At 38.5% G+C, this 12,310-nt stretch overlaps 1 long non-coding RNA gene across 1 annotated transcript; it reads left to right on the forward strand.

Annotated features, from left to right (window-relative positions):
* Window positions 1,811-11,773, forward strand: LOC110399131. The gene is made up of 4 exons (XR_002438913.1): window positions 1,811-1,958; window positions 2,828-2,897; window positions 7,724-7,822; window positions 8,911-11,773. It is a non-coding gene; the product is annotated as an uncharacterized LOC110399131 (long non-coding RNA).

Genomic DNA, 12,310 nt, shown 5'->3' on the forward strand with positions numbered 1-12,310 from the left:
CCTTTAACATTTGAAAAAACTGCTTTGTAAAGCTAAAACAATGCTGACAAAAATGTGGATTCCAAATATTTGGAAAACCTAAGCACAAAATTAAGTACTAAGTAAATACACTAAAACCTCTTTAAATAATAACAACCAAAACTTAAAATAGGACCTAGACATCTATGCTTCCACTTACTGCAAAGATCACATTACTTACAGTGTTTTCAGCTTGAAATTCTGTGTGTTGAGAGTCACACTAGCCCTGCCTCTAGGTAGCATCCTCTGTTAGAGAGATGGAACAAACAGATTTTGTCTGATGAGGTGACCACCTTCTGTATCACTCCTTAACACTCTGAGTCAGCAAATCCAGGTACCTATCTCTTAGGTTCTGATCCCAACTGTCTCTAGGGAGGAAAATCTTAGTAAAGATATGTTGAACTGATTCTCCACCTCTCATTGTGATTAGAAAGGGATAACAGCTAGAGTCTATTTTCCACTCTGTATTTAAATCCAGTGACTTCAGTGGAATTGCTCTGGATTTAAATGCCATCCTTGGGAGTTGAAAATGGCTTTTTGTCCCATTTCTTTCCACTACAGAGATCCTTTTTCCCAGCTTTAACACATTAAGCTATGGCAGTTTGGCATGTGCTGCTGCTGCTTGTTTCCCTCCCAGTTACCTGTTTCCTCTCCTGTGTGCATTTTTGGCATAATGCATCATGTTCTCAAACCTCACATACCTGAAATATTTGGAAGCACCGAGTTCTGGATGCATCTGGTTATTAGATTTACTTTGAACTGATAGCTGCCCTTTTCATGAATAAAAGCCTCACACTGCCGTAGGAAATTCCACTAAGGTTTTCCTCTTTGCATTATCATTTTAACTCCAGTATGTTACTGCTTCCTTTATTAAAAAAAGAAATGTTATAATAACCATGCAAAACACTGCAGAAGCTTAACCTTTTAAGATGTGGTTTTTAGGATAAGAATGTGAAATCCTCTTCTTCCAGGTGAAGATGCATCTCTCTTGCTGCTAAATTCAGTGGTAGTTTGCCATCCACTGTCATGAATGCTCAGTAAAAGACAATGGCCTTTGGAAAACAGTTCTGTAGATGAATGCCATTCCAACTAGTTTTACTAAGAAAAATCATTTATAATAATTTGATCCACAAACACTTTCTAGTGAAGCTGTAGTCTGGATGGCCTGAGAGTCCTGTTGCCTAATTTCAGCTGGCTGCTGATAACAGACAGCAAATGTTCAAGATTAGTACACAGTGTGCTCTTAGTAGAAGCTTTGTCTTGTGCTCTAGCTTAAGAACCAGTAGGACAATATCTTTAGAAGATTTTTTTACCTTTATCAGCCTCCTTTAATTCTTCCTTCTTGTAGTAAAGTTCAAATGGTAGGCTGGCTGCTAACTGGTTAGATCTGATAAACTGTGGCCAATTTTTGGACACTGTGGAAATTTATATGATGTTAGGTCCTGGAGTTCTTTAAATTTTAATGTTAGAATCTTTCTCTTTTCACTTTTGGTTAAAAGAGAAACCACTAAAAATCAATAGAAAAGGATCCAGTTACATTAATGTCTTCTGTTCGGAGCAGCTTTTTCTTTAGTTAAGAAGAACTCATTTTTCTATTAGGAAAAACAAAGCAGATACGGCTTCTTGTCAGAAAAAGAATTCTCTTCCTTTCATATCTTGGTCTTTGAATATAACGTCTACTTACTCTATTAACTCAGGTAGTAAGCTGACAATCAGTTAATTACCTGTAACTGCTTTTATTTCAGAAGATGGGGGGTGCACCTGGCTCTAGCTAAAGCAACAACAGGTTTTTCTGACTGTAGGCCAAGAGGGTACAAATTTGCTTGAATGATGTTGATGATGCTGTGCCTACCTATGGAAAACCTATGATTTTAAGGCTGGAAGAAGTTTAAGGACGATGATGGAATGAGGGAGGCATTCCACAGGAGGTGATGGAAGAGGTATACTAAAAATCTCTCGCTAGTTCTTTAGGTGATTACATTAATGACTTAATTCAGCAAGCTACTTACTTGCTTCACTTTTGTACCTGAGATGATGTCCTATTAAAGAGAAAGGGAGCATTTACTTAGTACAGGTATTAGTATCTTGCTGAATTAACATTCACCACATTTAGTGTAAAGGGATTATAATCACCCTGGAACTTTATTTACATTTTTCTCTTGGCCTAATGCCCTACAGCTGTACCAATGAGAGAAGTTAACAGCTCTAACTGTCCTTCACCTCCTTCCCTGCTGGATGGTCTGTCCTCTCTGATCTGCTGATAGAGCCATTACAGAAGTTCATTTAAAATTATATTGGCCAGCTTAAACAGTTGTTTTTTGCTAACTTGGCTTTTTTAGTCTCAGATGAATTAGGGAGCTTGCTAGCCTCCTTCTCTAGCTCAGCTCTTTATGGACTGCATGTGTGTTGGCATCTTGAATCATACTGTAAGTAATATATGGGGGTCAATAACAGACCAATATTGAATCTGATAAAAGATGTATTTTGAATGTAATAACACATGCAAGTATGTAATGTGATGGCTGAACAAAAGGATATGGGCTATTAAATAGGCTTATTGTTGCTGTATTTTATGCAAAATATCATATGATAAGAGCAGTAAAACAAGCAAATTTTAACAAGGAGAGCTAGTAATTCAAGCTAGCAAAAGAAAAAACCTACTCATTATGCATAACATTAGGATATTGATATCTTACTAAAATGGCTAGAGACTAAAAAGAACAGCTGTAGGTAGTTCTCATAAAATGTGATATTTGTAAATGATAACAACCGAGAAGCTTGATTCTGAAAGCAGGAACATGTTTTATAGGTATCACTTCCTCTTCTGATCATAAAAAGGATTGCTTCCTGTTCCTCTCTTGGGTGAACTGATGGATGAGGTGAGTGCAAAACTGTTTTCTTTTTTACTGCAGCAGTCAGAGCTGGGCAGGCAGCTGGGGCTTGGGGCTGGAGCAGTGTCTCTGATGCTGGTGGACAGGGTATATACTTGTTCCTCTGGAGTATGTTATGAGTTAACCTCTGTGTTCTAAATTTGGGCCTGTTTGTATCTTAAAAGGACTCTTCCAAAAAAAGATAAATCTTAGTGTACTGGTTGGAAAATAAGTTGTTTCAGAGGTCTTAGGTGAAAAACCCAAATTCTTAAGCTGGAGTGAGGCCTGCATGTTCAAGCGTGTGGCGGGGTGCTACTCAGCCCTCTGTGGTGTGAGCCTTCCAAGCAGCCAAGCCCCACTCTTAGGAGGGCCTAAATGCTTCCTGTTTCTCTCTCATCCTGCAGAACTCACAGCTGATGAACTCAGGCATGGCTGGGAGTCTGGGGCACAGCTCCTGCATGGAGCGGGCCAGCGCCATGAGGCTTGGGCCTCCTGCCCATGCTGGGGCTTGTCACTGCTACCCTCTTCTCTCTCAGTAGTTAACTTGTTATGGAAAGCAGGATGAGAAAGATCAGCATTATCCCGTGCTCTGTGTCGCTCCAGAGCCAGTGGTAGTATCCCTGGTAGGGGCAAGGGCTCGCCTTCCCTTTGGGGGAGGAACGCTGAAGCACCCTTTGATGAATGGACAGTAGAAATTCCTAAATCTGTCGGTGGATGTACCCACTAAATATAACTGTTTCAGATTCAGTAAGGAGGCTGCCACTGGACTGATGCTTTCTTTATGGTGCTGATTTTTTTTAAAATAACATTAGTCATGTTTCTTGACATTGAGTAGCCTGGAGGAAATCTGTCTTTCTGTAAGATGAAATGTTTTGAGAAAAGCCAGCTAGGGGGAAATTCAGCTGCTCTGTATGATGTCTGCAAGTCTGTTTCCTGGTTTTTACAATATATGACATGTACACTAGATGGCAATGCAACACCTGCACAAAGAGCTTAGTGGCAAATGGAACAAAAAGAGCTCTGGAGAAGGTACAACAAGCTCTTTTGAAGTAGCAGCTTCACCTGAACTTTTTTCCCTTATTGTGAGCAAATAATATAACTCAAAGATGAGTTTAGATTATGAGAGATCCATTGAGTTTGTTTCTTACTTGTTTCCATTTATTTAGTTAATTTTTCAGAACTGCATTTATATTTATCATATGGCTCAGTAGTCATATTTCAGAAGGTAAAATCTGTTAGTACATGATTTAATCAGGTTTTGCATCTCCTATCCCTGCTTGACACTAGCTCAAATAGCTTTGAAACATCCTTCCCATGTATTCCCCGTGGGATACTTTAGACATTGCAGCGTCCCTTTTCCATTTCCTTTTTTTTTTTTTTTTTTCCATGAGCAAAAGTCTGTGCAATAGCTCGATAATGCTTCTGGGACACAAGGAAGCTTTGTTACATGTGTATTCCAAGTCCACCTTTTTCTCAGGCTTTCTGGATTTAGCCTGGGCGTAGATAAGCCTGTGATAATATTGGAGCTAATATAGGCTGTACTCTACTTATTTGTATATTTATGTGATTGCCTCAGTCAAATATGGGCAGAATAATTAGGTTTAATATATATGAAAGCTTAGTAGAGCTGCATCATAGAAGCTTTTCCTCTACTGTTTTTTTCCCTTTGTTTGTTTTTAATTTGTTCCATGTACTACTTAAGTAAAATTTAAAGGAGATCTGCTCTGCTGAGTTCACAGCAGAAGTTCCAATTATTTCTTTCATAGTGTTGCTGTCATCGAGAATCAAACAGGGAATTCACAATGTTGTGTTGTGTTTTTTTCAGTTAGAAACCAGGAATTTTAGTTATACAATGCTGAGCTTTTAATCTAAGTTTTAATTCAGTTCCAACTCTTTGAAGCTTACTTAATTGTGTAATCAGAATGAGAAACTTGGTAGTTAGTGAAATTCTGTTTTTCACTTTTGGTCATTGAAGGGATTAGCAGGATGCTCCAGATCTTGTTCTCCAGTATTAATGGTGTCTAAATATGAAGTGCTGCTCTAACCTGAGGCAATAATCAGTAATCCCTCAACAGTTCTCACTGTTAAGTAGCTTTCTACATCCTGTATAGATGCTAAAGTTCCCTCCCCCCCCCCCCATCTTCATTTTATCTCTTACAATTAATTATTCTAATTATTCTAGCATTTTCCCCAGTTAGAGCAGTCTCTCTTTTGAACCATTTATTTCTGTCCTGCCCACTCACCTGCTTATGTTAGGTATCTTTTCCTTCCTTTCTGCACACTCTTGTGTAGAAGATACTCACAAGGATCAGGAGCTTGTACTTTGGCTTGCAGGGAGTTAACAGTAGTACTTAAAACCAATTTAGCATTTCTTTATACTCTTGCTTTGATCCTATCTTAAGGCCAATTGATTATTTGTTTTCTCTGCAGAGTATCTGAATGTAAGCAACAACAACAACAAAACTATAGAAAAACTTAACGCTGTGTCTTCATTAGCTAATTGCTACTGTGTATTTATCCTGGCTGCACGTCTTCTTTCTCGTCTTCTAAACCTCCTGAGCTATGCTTCCTTCCTTTGCCTGTTCTTAGCTGGCCCTGCTCTGGCACTTGGGGCCAGCAGTGAGGCTCTCCTTGAGCACAGCCCTCCATTACAAACCAGCATGAGGTTACATTGTATGGCAGTATTCCCAGCCTTAGGGTTTTCCTTTCAAGTGAAACAGAAAGCAAAAGTGAAAAATAAAGTCATTAATTTCTGGAAAATGCCCTCCCAAACCAGGTAGCATGGCCTTAGATAAAAGTGAGCTGAAAATTCACCATGATATCCTTCTGGTGCTTTTGATGGCTGAAGAGGTCCTAGGATAAATTTATCCATTCCTAACACCATGATTGCCATGGGGGATCTTGCATTTGAGATATTTTATTACGTGATACTGTCAGCAAGTTAAAAAGATGCAATTTTAAAAGCTCATTAAATACATATGTATATATGCATGTATATAATTTAACCACACCTGGTTAGAAAATGTCTTTGAACATCTGATATTACATTTTCACTTTGATTTGACACTTTGACAGGAAGACGTTTGTCCTCTTGGTTTCTGAGAGACTCCTTCGAGAAAAAAAGTTAGCCTCCTTGGGTCAAAGATGTCTCAGACTAATGTATTTGCTCTTGCGTATAGAGCAAGAGATTATTAAAGAGATTGATTTTATGTAATTAACTTCTATTTGTGAGTGGGGAGTGGCTTTTCTTTGAGTGAAGAATTGCAAGATAACCTCAGCAGACCTATTGTTTCACTCTGTAGTTTTGGGGCTATAGATCTATATTGCCGGAATACTATACCAGATAATTGCTGTGCTTTATAGTGCACCACACATTTCCAGGTGTTGGAAAAAAAGCAGGATCTGTTCCATATGTTATTTTAATATATAAGGAATGTATATTAAGTAAGGAGTGAAAGGTCAGTGTACTTTGTTTAGCCTCGAGGTATAAGTCTTCCATATAGGTAATTTTCACTGTTCTTACTAGTAAATGCTGCAGAATGGCTTTCTCAAGCAAGTGAAAAATAATGATTTTTTTTTTTTTTAGTGATGAGTGGATTTAATTTCAGAATGACTGACTTTCTAAGATTAAAAAAAAAAAAAACCTGCATGCGTCCCTCTTTTATCACAAATTCCCCAACGTAAAAATTAGAAAACATCTAAGAAATCAGAGATGACTGAAATACTAAAATATCTCTTTCTTGGTGCATTGCCAGCTCGAGCTCAGTGGTGGCTACAGCATTTCAGCCTGTCACTGCTCTGCAATTTCCAGCTGAAATTTTGTTTTCTTTTGGTTGCTATTTACAGTTTGCTATGTGAAACATAGTTTATGTGAATTTTCTTTTTCTCTGCTTACAAGTCAGACACGCAGGCAGGTTGTGGTGGTGACTGCAGTAGCATGTATTAGTTTTCTGGTTAGGTTGTATTTACACTGGCCCATCAAGTCTTTAGATTGGTTGGCAATGTACTTTCTTTTCTCTTCGTTCAAAGACTTCCCCATAAGGATTTTTCTTAACTTATGGGATTCTGTTTCAGAAAAGGAAACCAGTCGTAAAAATAATTCCCACTGCAAATCTTTGCTATCTGGATAGTTACAATGTTCAGACTGGATGTCCTTCCTATCTGTTTTTCTGTTTTCTAGGACGAAATGGATTAACTGTGGAGTTAAAGCAAATCCTGACCGATTTAGTAAGAAGTGCCCATAGCACTTATGGTGATTTGTGAAGGTCTTAACTTTAGAAGACTCAGCAACTGGCTGAAATTCCCAGAGAGAAAAGTGACACAGTTATTAGCTTGAAATTGAGACAAATCCAAAAGAGAGAGTTAATAATTCTTGCCTCCTGATTTCCAGTAACTTGACCTTCATGTTTAGGAGAAAATCCTGCAACCCTTTGTTGAGCAATTGTTTCTTCAAGCATTTATGTTGCCTTGACATCTCAGCTTACTCACTGGGCCTGTCTTGTGAATGAGTTCACAGTGGTATCTAGACATGAGAGTGCTGCTAAGCATGCCTGAGGATACTGTGTGGGAAATGAAGTGTGTTTTCTTGAAACTTTTTTAATTACTGACATGACAGTTAAGATTATACTCTTGAACTGAGCCAGGCATTCAGGTTTATCTATAGAAAAACAAAAACAAAAAAACCCACCTCCTAAACAAACAAATCCTCAAATCAAACAAACGTCATAATCAACAGAAATCCACAAAAAACCCAGCCATTTAATATTCATGCCCTGAACACTGGAGGGGAACAGGGAATTAAAAGTAAATGCCATTAATGTATTGCCTCTTTCCAGTATACAGGTATGTGGCTCTTTCTTTAGAGGAGATACCTGGTTGGTGATAAGGCAGTGATAACTGCAAACTCAAGGAGATTCAGAGAAGAAAGCATGGGCGTAAGTTGTCTCCTGCCATCATCCTAATATTCCTCTGCCACATGATATCCTGTGCTCTTTCCTTGTGCTGAACTCTTTATGGCGAAACTACAGTACAGCATTGAAGGGCAGGGTGTGGCAGTGTCCATTTATGTCACCATGGTATCCCGGAGGTATGCTCACAATTTTAGCTCATAATCTTTCATGTGAAAGGCAAGACGGTGTGCAGCAGGCAAGCTGGTGGCAGAGCCCTCATGTAGAATGCAGAACTGCATAGCTTGAGCAGATGTATCTTGAGGGCAGTCTTGTTTGCAGTTCACCTGGTTTGTGGTGCTGCTGGAGGCTGTATCCTGCTGACCTTGAATGGTCTCAGGCAAAAAATTTCAGGAAATGTCTAGTCTGGAGTGCTGAGAGAGCACTTACGGGAAGTGGTTAATGGCAGTGCTAGGTCTGGTGATTAAAACACTCACTGCAGCCTCATGCTTTTGATCTTCCTGTGGCTCTAGTCCCATCGATCATTCCAATTTATTGCCCTATCTATGCACATTTGCTCTTTGTGGAACTATTTACACAATCCATCCTCATTAGATTATCAGGTGATTTACTCCTTGTCCCCACAAAACAAATTCATGATGGGTAGTCCCATTGATGTGCAAGCAGGGTTTGTACACCCCAGTTGAAGCTGAAGTAAATTGTGCTGACATAAACTCTCGCGTTTACAGCGTGTCTGTGTGTGTGCGCGTACATGAATGTGGATTAGGAAGTTGGCAGAGAATGACACTGTTGCTGATCACTGTGTGGAGTAAGCCTTCAAAATAGAAAGAAATTTATAGGGAATTAATTTAAGAAATACTATTTTACAGCATGGTGACACAAAAATAAAACACTCTGAAATTGATCTTTCTCTCCAATCTTTGAGAAATGCAAAGAAACTTAATGTTTGGAATACTGCCTTATAAGTAGGAGGGGGAAAAATTCCAAATAATATAATGTTTAACTGTAAACATTTGATTTATTTGGATAAAATATTGCTTTAAAAAAATGTTTTCTCCTCTCTGTGCCTGTAAAATAACTTGAATACTACCCAACATAGTTTTAAATTTTCCCAGGTGTTTAAACCAGCATTTAATTTTAAGCATACCTGATTACTGAAAAGAGTCAAGTGCCTAGCACGGGGCTGAAAAGCAGGATCATTAATAGAAGCTCAGATAAGGAAATAAAAATGACTGTTAGAAGAATATGCATAGCCAAATCAAGGCATCAACAGTGAATGCTTCTGGGATCTGAACAATAACAGAAGAGCAGCAGTTCTGAAAGCCCATGAATACTAATGGCGTTGCTGTGAAAGCCCCAGCATCACTTTTGCATCCCCAGTCTGCTTGTGCTGCTCAGTAGAAAATTATTTTCTCTGCTTTTGAGAGTACTGCTTCAGTGTTTTGCTCTTCTCTGTGCCTTGTGGAAATTCAAAAATCTACTTAAGTGATTTTCTGTTTATTTGGATTTTAGTTCTTAAATTTTACCGATAGCTAAAATGCTTCAGAACTACTTTGCTTCTCTTCTCCTTGAGTCTAATTTTCTTTGAATGAAGAAAAAATGATGCTAAGATGTCATTTATTAACTGATTAAAAATGTAGTACGGTGGACAATACTGCAGGGCAGTTTCTTTGACGCATTAGGTTACTTCACCAAGAGACTTGAGCAATCTGGTCAGATGCTGGTTTGGACTAAGCTGCTCAATTTTCTTGTATTTAGGGGCTAGTAATAAAGACACAAAATTCAGCTTCAATTGTACTATTATGAAATACTTGTTGTCAGTTCCTCTCTTAGGCAGTATCCTAGCTTCTTGTGGAAGCAGTGAGTGAGCAATGAGCATTTGGCTGTTACAATCTGAACTGTGTGTTTGGCTAGGTTTTTGAATGGACATGTAATATTTTGCTATTTACTTAGTACTATAGCTGCTCAGGCTTCACTTTTCCAAGGAAATAAAGTGAAGGTAAAAAAAAATTACATCTTATAAACCAGCAGGAGCAGAAGTCTGGGTTTCACAGAATGGTCTCCAGTAGTGGAAGATAAATGTTCTGATAATGGCAGTATACTTTGTGTGTATAACCAGCAAATTCAAATAACGCTTCAGAGCAAATATCAAGCCATGCAATATGTCTCTTGGAATAGATGTTAATTTGAATCCTGAATGATGTATCACTCTAATAAAGTCAAAGTCAGAAGGAGCTGAATACAGGATGTTCTTCACCTGCTGCTGGGCCTGTCGCGCGTTTTGGAGATGAAGTAGTGGATTACAGTCGCACAACTAATGAAAGGTCTTAACAAATAAGAGGATGTGCTAAAGGGACAGAGCAGTAGGTCTTGGTTCAGTCAGGAACTGACTGTTCCCAAAGTACCCTTTTTTTTAAATCTTCCTGCTAATGATTAATATGTATTTGAGATTGTTGATCAGAGCAATTGTTCCCAAATGATTGTCTTTGCTTTCAGTCTGTCTAGCCACTAGCAGTCTAAAGCTGAAGCTCTACATTTTACTAAGATAGTTTCACTTGTTTTGCTAGTCTCAGTAGGTGTCTTAATTAAAGACATGTCTTCTAAAAACTTGGGAGGACTGAAGCTGAAAATCCCAGGGAGGGTTTTAGCACAGAGAATGAAGAAGTGCTGGCATTTGAATATTGAAACATTTTGGCAGAAATAATAAAGTATGTTCATTACATTTACTAGGAAGGAAAAGGCTGGAATTCAACAAATTCAGTGGAACAATGGCAGAGATTTAACATTTGGGTATAAGAACATTTTAGAAATAGATGTACTGGGTGGTGATTTTCCATGTGGGACTGGAAGCAAAATTAAAATCGTGTCAAGATGCATGAAATGATATTGCATGCCATTTTGGACTTGTGTTCCATGATGCACTGACATTATTTTGGCAGAAAGAAAAGTAGCACTTTCATAAGTGAGTTCACACTCTCCTGCTAATTCCAGCCATAGAGCTACGACAACGTAACTGGTGAAGAAAGATGAATATGATGAATTGGATAGGGTGCATGGATTAATAGGTGTCAGAGCAGAGAAAAAATGTGCAATGAGGAGAAATGGGGCATGGGAGGAGAAGGAAAACAGGTGTTTTGGCTTACTAGAAGGTTTATGGAGTTTGGCACAGAGCATGATCTCGTGTTCACTGAAGTTGATGGCAAAGTTCCCATTAACTTTAATCATGCAGAATCCAGACATTTCCCAGGGTATCCAGAAGAAAGTAAGAATGATTACAGGGGAGCAAAATAATCATGGAAAGATGGGAACTTGCAGAACAGCAGCACTGAAAAAGACAAGCTTGTCAGGAGTCAACCAACAGAACGTGGTGATTTATTAATAATTTTATCCTGTATTATTGACCAAGTAAACACAACATCAAACGAAGGCAGAACTGGTTTAGAGAATTCCTCTTGTCATCTGCATCTGTATAAACAAATGTCTGAATGTCAACTGCCATAAATTAGCATGGCTTGGAGCACTATTTCTCTTAATGTTGATTGACAGTGATGATCCAGAAAGACTGTGTTATTCTGTGTAGATGCTTCTAGCAATGACGAACATGAGACAGTAGTCACTCATTCTTCCTCAAGGAAGACTTGCCAGACAGAAAAGAAGGCTTTATGAATGGTAGAGGAAGGTGGCATTGTCTTTGTTGTTGTTATTATTAGTTGTTATTAGCCTTAAGGATATGGATGCTGTAGTTTTGGCTACAATGGCTTTTGAGTTTTATCAGATAGTTAACACCAAACTACACTTTATGCTTTAGCATCTTAGAACTTGCCGTGTTATGCAGTGGCTTGAGCCAGTTTGAGGAGCGAGGAAACCACGCAATTAACTGGCAAAAATACACATATTTCACATGAATAGTCACTGATCCAGACAACATATTAATTTGTCTAATTATCATAATTATAATGCTGTTATTTCTCACTACCTGAAAAAGGGTACATTTTGGCTGATGTATTATTTGAAAATTAAAGTGCTCAGTCACCACCTTCAGAGTGTATTAATTACATACACTTTTGTCTCGTTCTGTGGCTGGCTGTTACTTGCCTATCTGGAGACATTCTTTTTTTTTTTGTTAAAAGTGCCTGATATTAGATATAGACTGTTAAATGCTATGTTCTTGGAGGGGGATGACAGTATTTTTCTAACCTAAGAGCAATAAAAAGCAAAGGAGGTTGTGCAAACAGCCTGAACATGGAGCCTGCCAAAGCTCTATTTGCTGAAGAGATGGAGAGCCCTGGGGGCAGGAGGACCGGCTGGTAGCCATGCACAGCACTGAGTTTGTGGGAGAGCACTGCACCAGTGTAATACATTACAGGGCAAGCCTCGTAAGCCAGGTAATTATTTTTACACTAACAAAAATCTTAACTCTATTCGATGTTTGTTCCCTTCTCAGAATTTTCTGCTGTTTACAATCAAATGTGAACTGCGTAAGATGATAGTTTACATCTGTAATTAAATCTCTTT

This window comes from Numida meleagris, chromosome 4 (assembly GCF_002078875.1).
Source record: "Numida meleagris isolate 19003 breed g44 Domestic line chromosome 4, NumMel1.0, whole genome shotgun sequence".
Taxonomy (NCBI): Eukaryota; Metazoa; Chordata; class Aves; order Galliformes; family Numididae; genus Numida; species Numida meleagris.